Source organism: Balearica regulorum, chromosome 18 (assembly GCF_011004875.1).
Source record: "Balearica regulorum gibbericeps isolate bBalReg1 chromosome 18, bBalReg1.pri, whole genome shotgun sequence".
NCBI lineage: Eukaryota > Metazoa > Chordata > Aves > Gruiformes > Gruidae > Balearica > Balearica regulorum.
In genome coordinates, this window is record NC_046201.1 from 12,884,739 (window position 1) to 12,904,317 (window position 19,579).

At 44.9% G+C, this 19,579-nt stretch overlaps 1 protein-coding gene across 3 annotated transcripts in view; it reads right to left on the minus strand.

The window, feature by feature from the left end:
- DNAH9 (dynein axonemal heavy chain 9) overlaps positions 1-19,579 on the minus strand; it is a 214,267-nt gene that overhangs the window by 51,254 nt on the left and 143,434 nt on the right. The gene's annotated exons all lie outside the window — the stretch shown is intronic.

Here is a 19,579-nt window from a genome sequence, read left to right on the forward strand (position 1 = left end):
GATAATTACAATGAAAATGTAGCTAGATTTTGTAGCTAGAAAGTGGCAACTATAAATGTTATGCAGAGAAGTAAAGAATCCAAATTATCTTTCATACAAGTGGAGGCAAAACGTATTGCACAGCTTGGAAGGTTGTTCTGGATTTCAAGCAAAATTCTCGCTGAAACAAACATCTTCAGAGCATTTTGCATAATCTGTAGCTGTAAGCAGTTGAACATGAAGTGGAAAAGACAAGTGAAGTATAAAAGACAGTGAATGAGCTATTTTCTATAGAAACAGAAGGACTCACTCAGAGTAAAGCAGAAGCTTCTTGATGGGCAGAGGTGTTCCGCACCATTAATGCTGCAGCTCACATCCCATACAGCTCCACTAGGAAAAGCAACTGAGAAAGTTCCTTGAAAAATGCTGGTGTCACACCTTGTTCAGATAAACTAAAAAAAATACGCATTTGCCAAAGGGCTTTGAAAGTCATGCAAATGCCCTGACAGAAGTGCTGAGAGATTGCCTTGGATACGATGCTGTTGCAAATGAGGCAGAAGACTGCTCTACAACCTGCAGGAAAGCCACGGTTTCCCTCTGGAAAGGCTTCCCAATGAGAAGACAAGAGCACTGTAAAACTTTGGTCTTTCTAATAGACTGAATTTAGTTAGACACTGTGCTTCAACACAAAGAGTGAACATAAGAGAAGCAAGGCATCAGAAAAGGGGGATTCTTACAAGAAATGAGTTCACAGTTTTAGCAGTGGGAATGCCTGTAGGTGACAGAGAGAAAGAGGTTGTAAAGCTGTTCCCAGTGGGTGCCATTGACTCAGGACATTGCTTGAATATACACTCACAGCCTCAAAGAAGCAATGGTTGGAAGAAACTTCTGGAGATGTCTCATCCAACCTCATGCTCATGCTAGTACTACAGCCAGCACTGGATCAGGTCAGCCATGGCTTTCTCTACCAAAATGCTGACCTCTAAAATGAAGCACCCTCAGCCCCTCTGGGTGCCCTGTGGTAGAGCTGCACTATTGTTCTGGTAAAGAAATTTTTTTTTTATTATGTTCAAGCTGAACCTCCCTACCTTCAATTTGTCACAGTTGACCCTTATTACATTACCTGCCAATAACAAGGACAGTTTGGCTCTGTCATCTTGTAGCTGGACAAATCCCTCCACCTTTCCTCACAGGCCTAGCTCTAGGGCCAGAATTAGAGCTATAGGCAGAGAAGTACTTGCAGATATTACTATAAATGCTTCTGCAACAAATCAAGCCTTGCCCGAAGTCACAATTTCATCAACACCTCCACACAAGGCACAGAGAAGAGCAGAGTGCTTGCAACACCACCGGAGAACTATGGCGTGGACTGACTCGATTTGGCAATGACCACCTCCGTGCCAAACTCCCCAGGATCCTGAGAATTTCGTGAAGAGTGTGAGCAAAGTAGTGATCCAACAGATGTTGTTTCCATGTATGGATTAGCACTAACACGGAGAAATGTCAGTGACAGCAGTCCTGGTTCCAAATTCAGTGCCATATCCCACTTTCTGTGAAAAACTAGAAACCAGAGCACAGAACACGAGAAACTGAAATTCAGAGGAACAATGCCATATATTCTGATCTGCCAAAACCTCGTCCTTGCAGCAATAAATATATTTGGTGCACCTCTCATAGCTGAACACAATGCAATGGCAAATGTTGAATTCAGTGGATTCATCAGTGTAAGTGCTTATATAAAACATTTTAACACTGTTGACTTTTGAAGTGACTTACTTAAAATACCACCTCAGAACTTTGGCTGCTGCTGCTTTGAGAAGTCTCTTGGTTGATGTTAACAAGGGAGACTGAAAAATTGCTTTCTTCTTACTAAATGACAGACATGTAATCAGAGATGATAGTCTCACTCTCTCTCCCTGAACAACATACTGCAGAATCAAGAAAGCTCTAATTGCAAGTATAAAGTCTGTATTATATAAATTAACACTAAAATTTTCATTAGTCAACAATTTTAATTGCATTTATTAGGAGTGATGGTATTAATAAGAGATGCTGCTATTTAAAAGCCAGTGCAGTGAAAACTATCTCAATTAGTAATCTTTCTGTGAATATTAATTGCTTTTCAATACCTCTGCTGTGAAATTTTCCAAGAAACTTAGACCAACAATAATATATCACTGTTCCCAAGCAGCAGGAGTAAAACCAGGAATGGTACATTGGGACAACAGATGGGTACTACACATCAACCTGTGTAGCGTGGCTATTTCTGCAACATAATTGATGTGGTTTAGCCCCAGCCGGTAGCTAATTGCCACGCGCCGCTCGCTCACCCCTCCCCCGGCGGAATGGGGAGGAGAATGGAAAAACAACGGCAAAGCCTCGAGGGTTGGGATAAGGGCAGTTTACTGGGACAGCAAGGGAGGGGGAAACAATCAACAACAGTGCTGATAACAGATAGTAACAATGGGTGATAACAGAGAACGATTTTACCGATCCAAGGACCACCGACCAGACGCTCGACCAGACGCTCAACCTGTCCTGGAGCCCCGCCCCTGCCCGACTAGCCCCCTTTTATGGTAAGCATGACGTCACATGGTATGGAATAGCCCCGGCCAACTTGGGTCACCTGTCCTGGCTCCTTGTGAAATTAACTCTATCCTTGCCAGAACCAGGACAACCCTGGTCCCTGAGCAAAAGCAATCCCGCAGATGGGCTTGCCTTTGCCTGAAGCAGGGATAACCCAAACTGTTTTACCCAACGTATTTTTCATGTGCACTACAGGAACTTTATCCCCTTCTACTGGGCATGGAAATTTTGATTGGGCAGGGCCAGCTCGATTGGCAGATCCCCGAGTGTTAACTAACCAGGTGGCCTTTGCTAAATGTGTATCCCAGTGTTTAAGGGTCCCACCACCCATTGCTCTCAGGGTAGTTTTTAGCAGTCCGTTGCACCTTTCAACTTTCCCAGAGGCTGGTGCATGATAGGGGATGTGATACACCCACTCAATACCATGCTCTTTGGCCCAGGTGTCTATGAGGTTGTTCCGAAAATGAGTCCCGTTGTCTGACTCAATTCTCTCTGGGGTGCCATGTCGCCACAGGACTTGCTTTTCAAGACCCAGAATAGTGTTCCAGGCAGTGGCATGGGGCACAGGATATGTTTCCAGCCACCCAGTGGTTGCTTCCACCATTGTAAGAACATAACGCTTGTCTTGGCAGGTTTGTGGGAGCATGATGTAGTCAATTTGCCATGCTTCCCCATATTTATATTTCAACCATCGGCCTCCATACCACAGAGGCTTTACCCACTTGGCTTGCTTGATTGCGGCACACGTTTCACATTGATGGATGACCTGTGAGATGGCGTCCATGCTCAAGTCCACCCCTCGATCATGGGCCCATCTATATGTCGCATCTCTTCCTTGATGACCTGAGGTGTATGGGCCCACCGAGCTAGAAATAATTCCCCCTTACGCTGCCAGTCGAAATCCACCTGAGCCACTTCAGTCTTGGCAGCCTGATCTTCCTGCTGGTTGTTCTGATGTTCCTCAGTGGCCCGACTCTTGGGTACATGGGCATCTACATGACGTACCTTTATAACCAGCTTCTCTAGCCGGGCAGCAATATCTTGCCACAATGGGGCAGCCCAGATGGGTTTGCCTCTGCGTTGCCAGTTGCTCCGCTTCCACTGCTGTAACCACCCCCACAGGGCAGTGGCCACCATCCATATGAGTCAGTGTAGAGGTACAGCGTTGGCCACTTTTCTCTTTCAGCAATATCTAAGGCCAGCTGGATGGCTTTCACCTCTGCAAACTGGCTCGATTCACCTTCTCCTTCAGCAGCTTCTGCAACTCGCCGTGTAGGACTCCATACAACGGCCTTCCACCTTCGATGCTTTCCCACGATGCGACAGGACCCATCAGTGAAGAGGGCATATGGTTTCTCATCTTCTGTTAGTTTATTATACGGTGGGGCTTCTTCAGCACGTGTCACCTCCTCCTCTGGCGACATTCTGAAATCTTTCCCTTCTGGCCAGTCTGTGATCACTTCCAGAATCCCTGGACGACTGGGGCTTCCTATTCTAGCCCGTTGTGTGATCAGTGCAACCCACTTACTCCATGTAGCATCGGTTGCATGATGTGTAGAAGGAACCCTCTCTTTGAACATCCAACCCAGCACTGGCAGTCGGGGTGCCAAGAGGAGCTGTGCTTCGGTGCCAATCACCTCTGAAGCAGCTCGAACCCCTTCGTAGGCTGCCAATATCTCCTTTTCCATTGGAGTGTAGCGGGCCTCGGATCCTCTATATCCCCGGCTCCAAAACCCCAGAGGTCGACCTCGAGTCTCCCCTGGTGCTTTCTGCCAGAGACTCCAGGTCGGGCCATTCTCCCCGGCTGCGGTGTACAGCACATTTTTTACATCTGGTCCTGCCCGGACTGGCCCAAGAGCTATGGCATGAACTATTTCTTGTTTAATTTGTTCAAAAGCTTGTTGTTGCTCAGGGCCCCATTTGAAATCATTCTTCTTCCGGGTTACATGGTAAAGAGGGCTTACATCAGACTGTAATTCGGAACGTGCATTCTCCAGAAACCCACAACGCCTAAGAAGGCTTGTGTCTCCTTTTTGTTGGTTGGTGGGGACATGGCTGCTATTTTGTTGATAATATCCATAGGGATCTGACACTGCCCATCATGCCACCTTATGCCTAAAAATTGGATTTCCTGCGCAGGCCCCTTCACCTTACTTCATTTTATGGCAAAGCCAGCCTGCAGCAGGATTTGAATTATTTTCTTCCCTTTCTCAGAAACTTCTTCTGCTGACTTGCCCCATACAATGATGTCATCAATGTATTGCAGGTGCTCTGGGGCTTCACCCTTTTCCAGTGCAGTCTGGATCAGTCCACGGCAGATGGTGGGGCTGTGTTTCCACCCCTGGGGCAGTCGATTCCAGGTGTACTGGACGCCCCTCCAAGTGAAGGCAAACTGTGGCCTGCACTCTGCTGCCAAAGGGATCGAGAAAAATGCATTAGCGATGTCAATTGTGGCATACCATTTGGCTGCCTTTGACTCCAGTTCATATTGAAGTTCCAGCATATCTGGCACAGCAGCGCTCATCGGCGGTGTGACTTCATTCAGGCCATGATAGTCTACCGTCAGCCTCCACTCTCCATTGGACTTCTGCACTGGCCATATGGGACTGTTAAAGGGTGAGTGGGTTCTGCTGATCACTCCCTGACCCTCCAGTTGATGAATTAGCTTGTGGATGGGAACCAGGGAGGCTCTATTGGTGCGGTATTGTCGCCGGTGCACAGTTGTAGTAGCAATCGGCACCTGTTGCTCTTCAACCCTCAGCAACCCTACAACAGAAGGGTCCTCCGAGAGACCAGGCAAACTAGACAATGGTTCAATTTCCTCCGCTTCTAAGGCAGCTATTCCAAAAGCCCACCGGTAACCTTTTGGGTCTTTGAAATACCCTTTCCGGAGGTAGTCTATGCCCAGGATGCACGGAGCCTCCGGCCCAGTCACAATGGGGTGCTTTTGCCACTCATTCCCAGTTAGACATACTTCAGCCTCCAACAGAGTCAACTCTTGGGATCCTCCCATCACACCAGAAATAGATATCGGTTCCACCCCTTCATAGTTCGATGGCATTAGGGTACACTGTGCACCTGTGTCCACTAGGGCCTTGTACTCTTGTGGATTCGATGTGCCAGGCCATCGGATCCACACAGTCCAATAAACCCTATTGTCCCTTTCCTCCACCTGGCTGGAGGCAGGGCCCCTCTAATCCTGCTCGTCATAGTCACTACTCACCTCTTGCAAAAAGGACTTAGAAGTCCCTTCAAGAGGATTAGAAGTGCAATCTGGCCTTTCACTTGGTCTGGGGGGCTGCCCGGTGGAAACTGGAGCAGCATTCTTTCTGGAAGAGTCCCTTTGTACAGCTGTCTTGCCTTGTAGCTCATGTACGCGTGCCTGCAGGGTTGAGGTGGGCTTCCCATCCCATTTCCTCATGTCTTCTCCGTGGTCACGCAGGTAAAACCACAGGATACCTCATGGTGTGTATGCTCTATGTCCCCTCTCTGGAGCAGAAAAACACTTACTCCTAACAGCTGAAATACAGGTCTGTACAGGTGGGGAGTACGATATATCCTCTTTGAGTTGCCAGACATCCTGGGACAGTTTCTCCACAGCCGAGACGAGGGAGGAAGAAAGGCTCTCTTCATATTGCCGGAGTCGGCCAGCCACTTCATCCACTGTGGGTGCCTCTTCACTCTTCCAGTCAATTACTGCCAGTGAGTTGGCGTACGATGATGGTGCACTTCGTACAAATTTTCGCCACATGGGTCGGGTACACTGGACTTCATCGGGGTCTGTGGGCAACTGTGCGTTGTCCGGATCATAATAAACCATCTCCCGCACAGCTAATTCCCTCAGATATTGGATACCTCTCTCCATAGTGGTCCACTTGCCCGCCTGACATACGACATCTTCGCTGAAAGGATACCTTTCCCTCACACTTGACAGGAGTCGCCTCCAGAGGCTAAGGGCCTGTGCCTTCTTCCCAATTGCCTTGTCAATGCCCCCTTCCCTAGACAAGGATCCTAGCTGCTTGGCCTCCCTGCCCTCCAGTTCCAGGCTACTGGCCCCGTTATCCCAGCAGCGGAGCAGCCAGGTAATAATGTGCTCCCCTGGAAGGCGGCTGAAATCTTTCTGCATATCTCGCAGCTCACTCAGGGACAGGGACCGAGTGATCACTTCTGGTTCTGGCTCTTCTTCTTGTTCTCGTGATGGCCCCAGTTCATCATCATCTTTCACTAAGCGAACCGATTTCCTTGTGTATTTCTTTTTGTGTATAGGCGTGACTGATACTGGTATGGGTTGATCTTTTGGCTCAACTACAGTGCCTATTGCAGGGGTTTGGGCAGCTGCAGTGCCTGTTGCAGGGGTTTGGGCAGCTGCAGTGCCTGTGGGTCCGCTCTCTCCCTCTGGATGGTGCTGTGTACTATCAAGCAGTGTTTGATAGATTGTGGCCAGTGCCCAGCACAGCCAAGTAAGTTGTGTCTCCTTAGAATCCCCACAGCATTTTCCTTTCAAATATTCCACCATTTTATGAGGGTCTTGCAATTGTTCAGGAGCGAAGCTCCAAACCATTGGGGGTGAAAAGGTCTCTAGATACCCGCCCATACTCTCCCACATGCCATGCCAGCCCTGGCCATTCAATCTTGGGGAAGATCCCTGGGTGGTACTCTTGAAAAAATTTTTGCTAACCCTGAACAGGAGTGGGAAAACATTCAGGAGACCTAGCAATAGGAATATACTGGCCTGAACATTCCAAGGGTATTCAAAATTCTCAAAAATTGTCATGACCAACCAAAAGGGAAAAGGGAGGTGAAAGAGTGGGAGAAGGTATCCCGCCCTGTCTTCCCCATAGATTGGGTCCAATTATTAATCAATTCTGAAAGATATTGACCGAGGTACGGGCCTGACCGAAATGCTACATACACATACCAGCTCAAACTCATGACTGTCAATGATATCTTATCATAAGTCATTATCACACAATACAACAACATGAGAACAGGAACCCCTCTCCCAGAGGTGATAAACAGCGCCGCAGGGATTGCATAGAGTAAACACGGGTTTACAAACCAGAGCCATGTGACCAAACAGAACATCGTTGTGACCACCGACTGTTTCAATAACATTATAAATGCTTATAATAACTTTGTTTTAACACACTTGGGTCAGACTTGTTGTTATCACAACCCCTTGAGCCCCACGTTGGGCGCCAAAAAGGACTGACATGGTTTAGCCCCAGCCGGTAGCTAAGTGCCCCGCGCCGCTCGCTCACCCCTCCCCCGGCGGGATGGGGAGGAGAATGGAAAAACAACGGCAAAGCCTCGAGGGTTGGGATAAGGGCAGTTTACTGGGACAGCAAGGGAGGGGGAAAACAATCAACAACAGTACTGATAACAGATAGTAACAATGGGTGATAACAGAGAACGATTTTACCGATCCGACACCGACCAACTGAACGCTCGACCCATCCCGGAGCCGAACCCGCCCCTGCCCGACTAGCCCCCTTTTATGGTAAGCATGACGTCACATGGTATGGAATAGCCCCCGGCCAGCTTGGGTCACCTGTCCTGGCTCCTTGTGAAATTAACTCTATCCTTGACAGAACCAGGACAATAATGAAGCATACATTTGTTAATTAGAGTTGTCATGGAAATTGAGAGAGACAAAAAACATTGATCAAAATAAAATATGACCAAAAGGGCTGGAGACTCCAGTCCCTGCCTTTGCAACCCACGCTGTAATCATCTCTGATGGCTGGAAACAGGAGGGCCTTGAGTTTATAACTCAAAATCAGACCTTGCCAGCAAAACAGGTCTCTTCACACCATGTCAAGGCAAGGATCATTGTTTTCTCAAAGAAAATGATTTTTCATTCACTGAATCACAGACAACTTTTTTTATCACTTTGGTTTTCTTTGACAGTTTCTTGTCTAAGTCAGAACCAGCTTTACACTGGAGCTGGTATGTCAGCAGATCTGTGAATTTCACACATTCACAAATGCAAAGTAGTCTCTTCTCCCCACAGCTGTAGGAAATACAGTGTGTATCAGCCATTGGCTTTGAGAAAGAAATCCTTAATGCCATTGCAGAGTGACTGCTGGTGTGCTAACAAGGTGTCCTTAACTCATGGCCCTTCAGAGAGTCAACGACAGGCCAGAGGAGAATGGGGATCTTTGCAAAGAAACAATCATAGAATCACAGAACCACAGACTGGTTTGGGTTGGAAGGGACCTTAAAGCCCATCTAGTCCCAACGCCCCTGCCATGGGCAGGGACACCCTCCACTAGACCACGTTGCCCAAAGCCCCATCCAACCTAAACACTTCCAGGGAGCCAGGGGCAGCCACAGCTTCTCTGGGCAACCTGTGCCAGGGCCTCACCACCCTCACAGGGAAGGATTTCTTCCTTATATCTAATCTAAATCTACCCTCCTTTAGTGTCAGGCCATTCCCCTTGTCCTGTCACTCCCTGCCCTTGTCACCAGCCCCCCTCCAGCTTTCCTGCAGCCCCTTCAGGGACTGGAAGGGGCTCTAAGGTCTCCCTGGAGCCTTTTCTTCTCCAGGCTGAACAACCCCAAGTCTCTCAGCCTGTCTCCACAGCAGAGGTGCTCCAGCCCTCAGATCACCTCCGTGGCCTCCTCTGGACTCGCTCCAACAGCTCCATGTCCTTCTTGTCCTGGGGACCCCAGAGCTGGATGCAATGTCTGGTGGGGACAGGGAGAAGTCCCAGAAAATGGGCACAATGAGGAGATGATACACTTGGTTTCTCCTCACTGCTTGCTGCCTCCAGAGAACAGGCTGAGTCTTTTGTGAATACAACAACTTCAAAGGTCTGGCATCATTGCTACTGCATGCAATTTATCTCCTAGTACCAGATACACTACAACGAGCTTTTGTAAATTTATTAGAGAAAACACTTGCTCTTATCACTAAAGGCAGTTATTCTAATGATACCATCTGAGCAAAACTGGCCCAAAGTTTAGGTATTGCTTAGTAAGTTTTTATAAAATCTGAAAAAAAAAAAAAAAAAAAATTATCTCCACATTTTCTTCCCCTTGGGTCTAAAAGGAATTATTCTTAAAAAAAAAAATAGATTGTTTTGTATTTTAAACTATTTCTATAATTTAGAATACCCTGCCTCAGAGTCACCTGACTCGAAAACAGCTCTGCGGCAAGGGAAGTCAAAACAGCTCCTCATTACCATGCTCTGTGCTGACATAAATAGTGTGGAAAATAATACAGTGCAAGTAAAACCTGTGCTGCCAGAGTGAGCTTCTAATACCTATTTACCAAGTTCCCCAGCAGCCATGAGACTGGTTTCTAAAAAGACATAATAAATTAATAATAAAAAAAAGGTAATTTGTTTTTTTTAAAGCTATTCTTACATTGAGTGTTCAGGTTATACCTGATTCATACTTTCACTCTTAGCTACTTAGATATCTTGCTTTTTAACACAAGAACCCTCTACTTAAAAAATGAGGCCTATAAGAAACACACTGAACATCAAATGTCTCTACAGAAATCACACAACTTGACAACAGTGGAAAGAAACTATATTGCATATTCTCACAGTTTTAATAATCTGTGAGATGATTAAATCCTAGTGATTAGTCATGATTTCACTTGCAAAATTAAGGAGATGTGTTTTTACGAATTACGTTGTACGGTTTTTAAGCGAAGCAGGCTCCACAAATTAAAGGTTCACAGGGCTCAGCAGTTGTGCAATTGATCCTGAGACTCCACTTTGGAAAGGCAAGAGCCTGGCAGCACCATCTGCAGAAGCTGCAAGGGTTTCGGTGGGCAGGGATGGTCCCCAGCAGTGATGTGCACGTACGCGGGAAAGACTGGCTTTTAGCAAGCCAAACCCGTAGGTAAATGACAATTGCAGAGGAATCCTTTTCAGATGTCAGGTGTGCCATGCAGCAAAGCTATCCAGGTTGAACTGAATGTTTTCAATACCGGCACCAGGATTAGATTCAAAGTCTAGAAACACTGCAGTAATTAGAAACATTGGAGCTGTGCAGCTGGCACCGTGGCTTGGCTGCGCGCTTCGGAGCTGTGCTTCACCCCAACCTGAGATGCGGGTTCCCAGGGAAGAATGGGGAAGTCCCACCACAACGCAGCTTCCCAGGTGTCTGTCTGCACATGGGCTAGTAGAGTTTGCAGCAGCTTGTGTGTGAACTTTTGCAACGGGGTTAAAGCAGAGCAGCTGTATGAATGCCTGGTGCTTGGGAACAACTTCACGCGTTTTCAAAACACCTTCTAAAGGTCTTACATGGTCCATATGCACTGCAAGTTCTGCTTATATAGGTGTCTGCAAATATTCATAACTTCTTTCCTTCATTTTTTGCAGGTGGCCCAAACTTCGTTAGGAAAACCAGCATCCCCAGAGCTGGAGAAAGTTCCTGGAAGAGTGGTACAGTCAAACCTGCATCTGACTTGAATTGATAGATTGGATCATTCAGGAAGTAGACGTATAAGCAGATGAATTACTCCATTTGAATACTACTGTTAACTAGAAGGATTAATGTAGAAAATGATGGATTATTTGCCATCTTTCCCATACTAGGTTTTGGTTTGTATTATTCATTCACTGAAGGTGTTATTTTCTGTTTAGCTGCACTACCTGAATTATTCAAGTCATAAGAAAGATCTCTACTGAAGGTAAAAATAAAGACATGATGGATTTGCGAAACTTCAATCACCTCTCAACACAAAAATGTTATTTTAATCCTCCTTATTTCTTTCATAAAAGCTGACTGACAATCTTACTGCACTGTATGCCCTTGTCTTCATTCAAACTCCTCCTTGTGTTTTCCCTACATCTAAATTATACTAGGGTTAAAAAGTAGGCAGTGCCATGCATGACGTGACACTATACAAAAACATCCTTCTGTTTATCTGTAGCATCCTTCCTAAAGCATCACAAAACGCAGACACCTTGTGATTGGACAACACGGGTTGATGGGTTGGATCTCGCTACCTTTTCTTGGAAAATACCCAGTGAGGCCTGTCTCATGAACCAGAAAGCAATGGCTTCAGCACTCAAGTCCTTCCTAATAGAACATTCTTACAGACAGCTCCACTGGGTAGGAAAGGTCAGCAAGAGAAATGAGATTTAATCATAATCTTTGTATTCTAGTTGCTTATAACCACCCCCAAATTTTCATAATTTTGCCTGAGATGTTTCACAGCTAGGTTCATGTTGGCATTTTTCCTACATTAGCTGCAAAGGTTGTTCAGGTTGTTTTGAGAATGGGCCTTGCAAAGTCAGGCTGTTCTGCCAAGCCACACTCTCCATCTTTCCTCTTCACTCTTTGATGCTCTCCAGCAAACTGGGGACACATAGCCAGAACCAGAAGCTGGCCATGGGTCCCTGATGACAGCTGAACAGTGATACTTGTGTATTTCTGAAAAGTTCCCTGGGTTCAGCTGTTACAAATCACAGATGGACCATCACTATGCGCCAATGCACAGTAAAACGTAAAATATGTCTCATGGACTGGAAGAGCTCAACTGAAGCATCTGTTCCAGGATGTCACTTGCTGGAAGGCTCCCAAGGTCCATGTTTCTGTGTCCTGATATACAGATATATACACATACATATGGACCCATCCCTTGATGATGCTTCTTGTCACAGTGATGGTCTGATCCAAGGTTTCATGGTGGCACCATAGCAGAGCTGGCCTTGAGAACAGGCAACCAGAGTGAGAAAGCTGCAGAGTCCTTGGGTGCACTCAGGCCCCTGACATAATCCTTAATCCTCACACATGTGTCACATGACCCACTCAAACAACCTCAGTAACGGAATCTGCAGGCAACCTGTGCCAGTCCTTCACTATCCTCTTTCATAAAGAGTTTCCAAATGTCTGGTGTGCAACTTTCTTGCAGTACTTTGAGGTGCACCTGGCTCTACCCTTTACTGATACAGAAAAGCAATTGCTCCTTTCCCTTCAGAGGACAGCTTTGAGGATCATACCCTCCTGTCCTCTCAATCTTGAGGCCCTCAGACATAATCCTTCCCCTTCTCCCTCTCCTTAATCTCTTCTCACAGTCATGTTTTCAGGTATCTGACACTTCTCACTGCTCTCCTCTACCCTGTCTCCAGAAGGTCCGCTTCTTAAAATGCAATAAAGATCAAACCAGACTCCAGCAGAGGCTGGGCCAACTCTGAGCGAAGTGAAAACCTCGTCCCCATGGCTCTGTTGGACTATATTCATTGCACAAGGATGCTCCTATTCAGGTACTGGCAATACTGTGGTCACACGGTGGGGATGATACACAGGCCATGGATCCTCCACAAAAGGCCATCTCACGTGCCTCAACACAGGTAAAGCCTTGGTGTGACCATCAGGGTTCCAGAGATTGTTCTCAGTCAAAATTTAGCCACGCACTTAATCTGCAGTCTTTAGAGCTGTTCATGTGAACGAACATGGCCATGCAAAGGAACCATTCATGAGCTCTACAATGTTACAGAAATAAGGAGCTCCAACAGGTCCTTTATGCAGATCTGGGCTTAAAAGGAGGAACTGATAAAGACGAATCAAATCCAAGCCGTTTCCCTCATCACCTTTCAAAAGTGTCTTACACATCTAGGTACAGTATATCATGTCCAAAATGGGATGACTGCTTGCACGCCCTTAGCTGCTAGCAAAGCTCAGCCATCAGACCTTTCTGTGGTCACTCCTGGGTCCACAGTCCACTCACATCTTTTCAAGAGTGCACTGCAACTGATTTTTTTCCTATTTTTTAAGCAAAGCAATACGACTTCAAAAGATATACAATGTCTAAAAAAGACACATTTGGTATCTAAAAGATATCTCTGATGAAGCAATTACTTCCCTTGCCTTCTGTTTAGAGGGTGAAGAAACTTTTGCATTTAAAATGATCAGGTGACAGCAGGCTTTGTGTCATGGGTGGACTGAGAGTGAAGGACAGACGCTGACACTGTTGTAGAGGCATCCAGAAAAATTCAATTTCCACTCTGCAATTAAACCAACAAAGTATGTCTTTAAATATTTGATGTGATCAAAATCTCTGCTGTATTTCAGCTAAACATCAGATCGTTAGCCAGCAGGTTAAAAAAGAAAAGGGAAAAAAAGGGAGAATGTTCTCAGGTAGTATTTCTGTGAGACATTGGGAACATTTCTCTGAGATTTGAGTGCTGGTGAGGACAGATGAATGTCCTTAGGAAACTTCTAGATGAGAGCAGATAAATGCACATCGAAGTGTCATAATCAATGTTTTCTATCAAAGATGCACTAAAATGCTGTACATCTGAAGAACTGAGTTAATGGAAGAAACTTAATTAAGACTATGATTTTCTGGCATAATAATAATTCTGAATGTACATGGAAAGCTGTGAGCTGCAAGCCTTTCATATCTGACCAGCCTGATCAAAGGACCTTGCTTATGTGCAAAGAGCACAATATAGGCAGCAGATTGTGTCACAATGAATCTTTCACAAGAATGAGACATTTCAGTGTCTAAAAAGTACAAAAAGTGAAAGTTGGAAGAGAGATTTCTGTTCTTTTGTTAAAAAAAATCCAGTTTTCTTAGATGTAAAATATATGATTTGGTATTATATCTCATAAGCCACATGCACAATGTTATCATCTGCATTCTGCAAAATTATAAATATGGAGTTAATATACTACTTTGTCTACTGCTGTTCTCCTCCTCGAATGCTGAATTCAGTATTTAGAGCTCATTATTCAACATCACATTTATTAAACAATGCCCTTTCAGTAGCGTTTTCATATCTACATAATGAAAATTCTTCCTCTTCAGAAAAAGATGAGGGAAATGATTGGGATGAAGAAGTAATCCAAGTTGGCCAGGTGTATTCTTGCTGTATATTAAGTAGCTTCACTTATCCTATGGGACACATCTGCATTCAGCAATGAAGAGGCGCTGCAGAAAATATCACAAAGAAAATCAGACTTGGGAACTGTGTATCTGTGCAAAGGAGATCCAGAACTGCCTGTATCCAGCCTGTGGGAACAGGCTGCCATGGTGAAAGCCAGATGCATGCACAGTTAATCAGGGACTGCAGTTCTGCAAGGACACACGGCCACAAGACAACATGGACACAGCTTCCCCGGAAGGGCACGGCATGGCCAGAGCTGAAGCATGGGAGAATTTCACGGCAGAGATCACTGGGGTAATAGGTAAATCCATTCACCCAACCTTCAGCTAGTCTCAGTGGACGGAAAACAACTCTCATCTTCTAAAAAGGGCTGGTTTTGGCCAAGGCAACCATGAAAATGAAGACCATAAGGGCATGACCACTGGCTTTATTAGTAGTGGTGAAGCTCAAGAAGAGACACTTTGACTCTGGGTACGTTCACATGGTCTTTCCTAGGCAGACACAAACTGCTCTGCTGAACCCCCAAGAAACACCAGCAAAAGACTGTTTGGCACTGGGGTCTGAACAGAAGATGCCTTGTAGGAGGCTTTGCCTAGACTAATAAGCCCTCCCGATGGGCAGATTGTATCAGCTCAGGACTAAAACCATGCTCGTGTACCTATAAAGCTGTTCCAGATAAGGCTGTCTCAGTCTGGGCAGAAGTAGTTTCTATGTGCCTATCATCTCAGACCCCAGCATACTTACACAGTGAGGAGAAGACACATACTTTTTTCTTGCCTGCTGATCTGCTCCTGAATCTGTGACTACAGGAGAGGTCCAGGCACAAGCTCACCATGAGCCACACAGTTTGCTAGAATCTTGCTGGCTCACATTTGACTTTGGTGAACTTACCAGCTCTCAGAAAATGCCTGGACATAGCCCAGGGGGGAGGACACTCCAGGGACCACCCGCAGTAAACAATGTATGAGGTCTCTCTGGTTTGGGATGTGAGAGGAGTTTCACTGTATGGATTCAGGTGCTGCCAGGCCCAGACAACAACTGCTGGTGCATTTTACTTGTTAGTCTAGATGTAGTCTGGAAGACTCAACAACTGTAAAACCCAGTGATGTCATTTCTATATCCATGCTCAGAGTAGAACCATGACATGAGCTATCTGTCCTAGCCCTATGGATAACTGAAGAATAGCTCAGCAAGCAAACTGGGTTTCACTCAGGGCTGAAGGGAACACAGTGCATCAACTCAGAGAACACCCGCCTCCCATGTAGGTATCAACACCTTCATCTTATGACACTGGAGACCTTCCAGTGAAGGAAAGAAGAAAAAAAAAAGGTGAAAAACCCTACAGAGGACAATCTCTACACTGATTCTATGTTAAGTTCAATCATGCAACAAGAATATCAAAATGGTCATTTGCACATGGCTGTGGCCTGATGTCCTGTGCAGTTCAAGCACTAGCATCATTGTGCCTTTGTGGTCTAAGGTGTGTCCACACATTTATTGGTAAGGTAACGAACAGCCAAGTCAGGAGAAATGGACAACCTTGCATGCACACAAAAAACTTTTTCAGAAGTACCAACTGTAATAAAAAATTACAAGCTAGGTACTGGGAACACAGAGTGTGAGGAAAGTATAACATACTGCAATAAAGGAAAATGAAAAAAGACAGAAAACCTCATTAAGAGTAAAAGAATATTTTTGACTTCTCAAGATAGCACTATTAAGTACCTGCCAAAGAAAGGCCTTAGAACTGAAACAACCAACTCTAGTGAACACCAGAGCCAGGGACTTAGCAAAGGAACTACTTTCATTAAATGATACAATTTTCTCCCTTTCCTGCTCTTAACTAACCCTTCAACAACCCAGAGGCAGCGTTTGCACGGAGGCTAATGACTGTGTCCTTTGATCCAGAGCTAACTAATGTGCTCCACAGGTATTGCTTTTTCTACATATAGGCTGACTGATGAAGTTAAGCTCAGAGCTATACTTAGTTTGAATTCAATTTCTGTTTCAAGCTTAAAGAAGCACTAAAAAGCCTGACACTTTCCCATTTTTTCCAACCCTATCAGCAGATCTAATAAAAGATACTACCCTTCTTTACAAACTGTGTCCTTCTGGACAGGTATGTGGGTTTCTTCATTTAGTGGTAAATATTGAGCTTCCCTGGCACACACATTACAACAAAAGGCTCTGTGAAACTTTTTACTGAGCTTAAACGAAGCTGGAAGATCATAAACGTGTGTCTCATGCTCCAGCATCATGAGCTGAAAACAGTTGCACAACATGCAAAGGACTATGAGCCTATATATATTATTAATCAAACAACAACAATAAATAACAAGCCAAGTCACACGAGGCTATTTGCGTGCCCAGAGTCCTCAACATTTAATGAGGTTTCCTTTGAAGTTAATGTGCCCAAAATGGGAGGCACAGAATGGGCCACAAATATCAATATTGATTTCTTTTGGCACTACTATCTTGGCCTGAAACCCCTGGCAAGAGGAGCAGTTTCTGCAGAAGCATTTTCAATGATTCTGTGAAAAATTAGCAGAATGCTAAATTCCACTTCAAATTTGAAATATGAATCTGAAATGTACTTTGCTCAAGCTTTGTTGAAGAAACAATTTATTACAGCACTTAATCTTCCTGATGAAAGAAAAGGAGATTTTAGCCTGCTAATAAGCTGTACAGAAGCCATGACTAATTAACCTAATTATAGCAGTCTGTGACAAAATGTGATTGTACTAAAACCATGCCTCAAGTAACTGGAGTTGCCAAAAACTCAAAGGCTAATAAACCAACACACATTAATAGAACATAAACACTAATAAAGTTGACACCAGCCATATTATTTATAGCAAAATCATTACTACAATCATCACAATAGACAATCTGAAGAGTATTCGGTATCTGATAATATAGAATTCGCTATCTGAAAATCCTGAAATACATAAAATTAGCGCAGATTATTGACCAGTGACTGCAGCTCTTGGAGATGTGCAGTTCATGGGGACAGCAGATGCATGCTCAGGCTGAAGACACCTTACGTGTGCAACACACTTGGACACATAAACATCTTGCCATTTCATGGCTCAGCAAAACCGTAGATGCAGAGCAGCATTTCTTGGCATCTCATAGTTTCCATCTCAACCACAAACACCAAGAGACTCAATGGGAGAGAGGAAGCTGCATGGGAAAGGCTCATCTCAGAGAGAATCAGTTATTGCAAAGCAACTTCAGGTGACAGTCCACTCTCAATTCCTGCCTACCTCAGGACAAGCCTCCAGCTACTCCATGCACACAATAACTATATGATAAATGCCCAACACTGCATCAGTTTTGGATGGCCAAAGGATGATGGAGTGCAGGCTGCTGGTGGGGATGAAGCTGGGACACATAGCTGATGGAAGGGGTGAAGACCTTGTTCAATGATGCCACTGACAGTGTTTGAGCTCTGATGAGTAGAAGTTCCTTAATGCTGGTTTCATAGCAGGCTCTGACACAGTATGCTATGTACTTTGACACTCTATGAACAGAAATGCCTGTTCTCCTGGATATGTCAAGTAGTGATGCAAGAATAAAGTCTGAAGAATGAATGACTGGGAGTTGATGTTCCTTCTGGTGTTTAAGACCCTGAGCTGGCAACTGTACCAACTTCATCACAGTAGGGAGGCAGTTGAAACAATCATGATGAAGCACACCGAGAACATGAAAGACCATTTCACCCACATTGAATGGAACTGGGCAGCACAATGGGATTATCTCACAAAGAAAACTCACTGCACACTTAGGTGTCTGTTTGGAGAATGTACCAGCAGCAGGCAGGATTAGCAAAGGCATCCTTGGGCACTATGAGAGTAATATGTTTCTTAAGATGCATAAAAGGATCTCCAAAATAAGAATCAGAGCCTAAAATCTCTGAATCCTATGGTGGAAAGAAGTTCACCTTCCAGAGGAAACTCAGAGGACTGAAGTAGAAAGAAGCTTTGTGGTGCAGAATGTTCCCAAGCAGTGAAGAACACCAACCCAGAAGGACTCCAGTGGAAATGAAATGCACCATTCACCCCATTCATCCCCACGCTGAACATGGGCAAGGGCAGAGCAGAGTTTAGAAAGCTGGAGTTTTCAAGCAATAAAATGTATGTACACATACAATCTACACAGACTGCACAGCCCAAAGACAAAATATGCTGTTGCAAAGCATGTATTTCATGGGCTTGGTGGTCGAGTTCCCCTGATTATATGTGTTGACCCTAAGTGTCCATTTAATTTGTCTTCAAAGGAGAAACAAAAATAAAACTGCTGCTGTCTGAACAGCATAATGACACCGCTGAACAAAAGATGATTAAAGAAAGGCTGTAAAATTTTTTTTAATTCCTCCATTATTATGGAAATATGCCTTTTAGAGGATGAACAGGGCTGGTTAGCAAGAAGTTCCAAGCTTATTTTATGGCTGAAAATGTGATTGTGACATTTTCAACATGAGCTAGGTCGCGTGTGTGCGCAGAATGAGGCAGAGGACCCATCCTCACTGCCAGTGGAGAGACAGAGATGATAACTCCTGGTCAGGACAGACTCATCTGGCACAAGTTGTTCCATGCTACCACTTGAAATCACTACGGGTGACCCAGGTTAGAAATATCAGCTTCATTTAACTTCTGAACTGCAGTCTGCAACTTAGAGCTCTAACTCAGTGTTAAGGCAGTGTTTGCCAAGTGAAGCACAGCCTAGCATGCACTTGCCTAGAAAGGCATCTGGCACCATAAGCCAGGGTTCCTGCAAAACTCTGGAAATCTCCACAAAACATAACAAACAGGAAAACAGTATCAGAGATATCTTGGGCCTGGATGAAGATGCTTTGTTTCGAAACCAAACACCAGGAACCAGACACATTCTCTGTGCAGCATTGTGGAAGGGAGAGGAAGAGAAAACACAATGTCCCAGATGAAAATTTGAGAACTGTCCCAATGAAACCAGGATGTCTGCACTCCCTACTTTACAGCACTAGAGAAATGTCCTACGAAGGCAGCATGCTATAAATAAAACTGATTCTTAAATCACAGCAGGTGCCAAAGACTGATCAGAAGCAACAATAAAACAAAAGATACAATCTCAGATCCAACAAGGTGTGAATGAGCATGTCTAGTTTAAAGAACATTTTG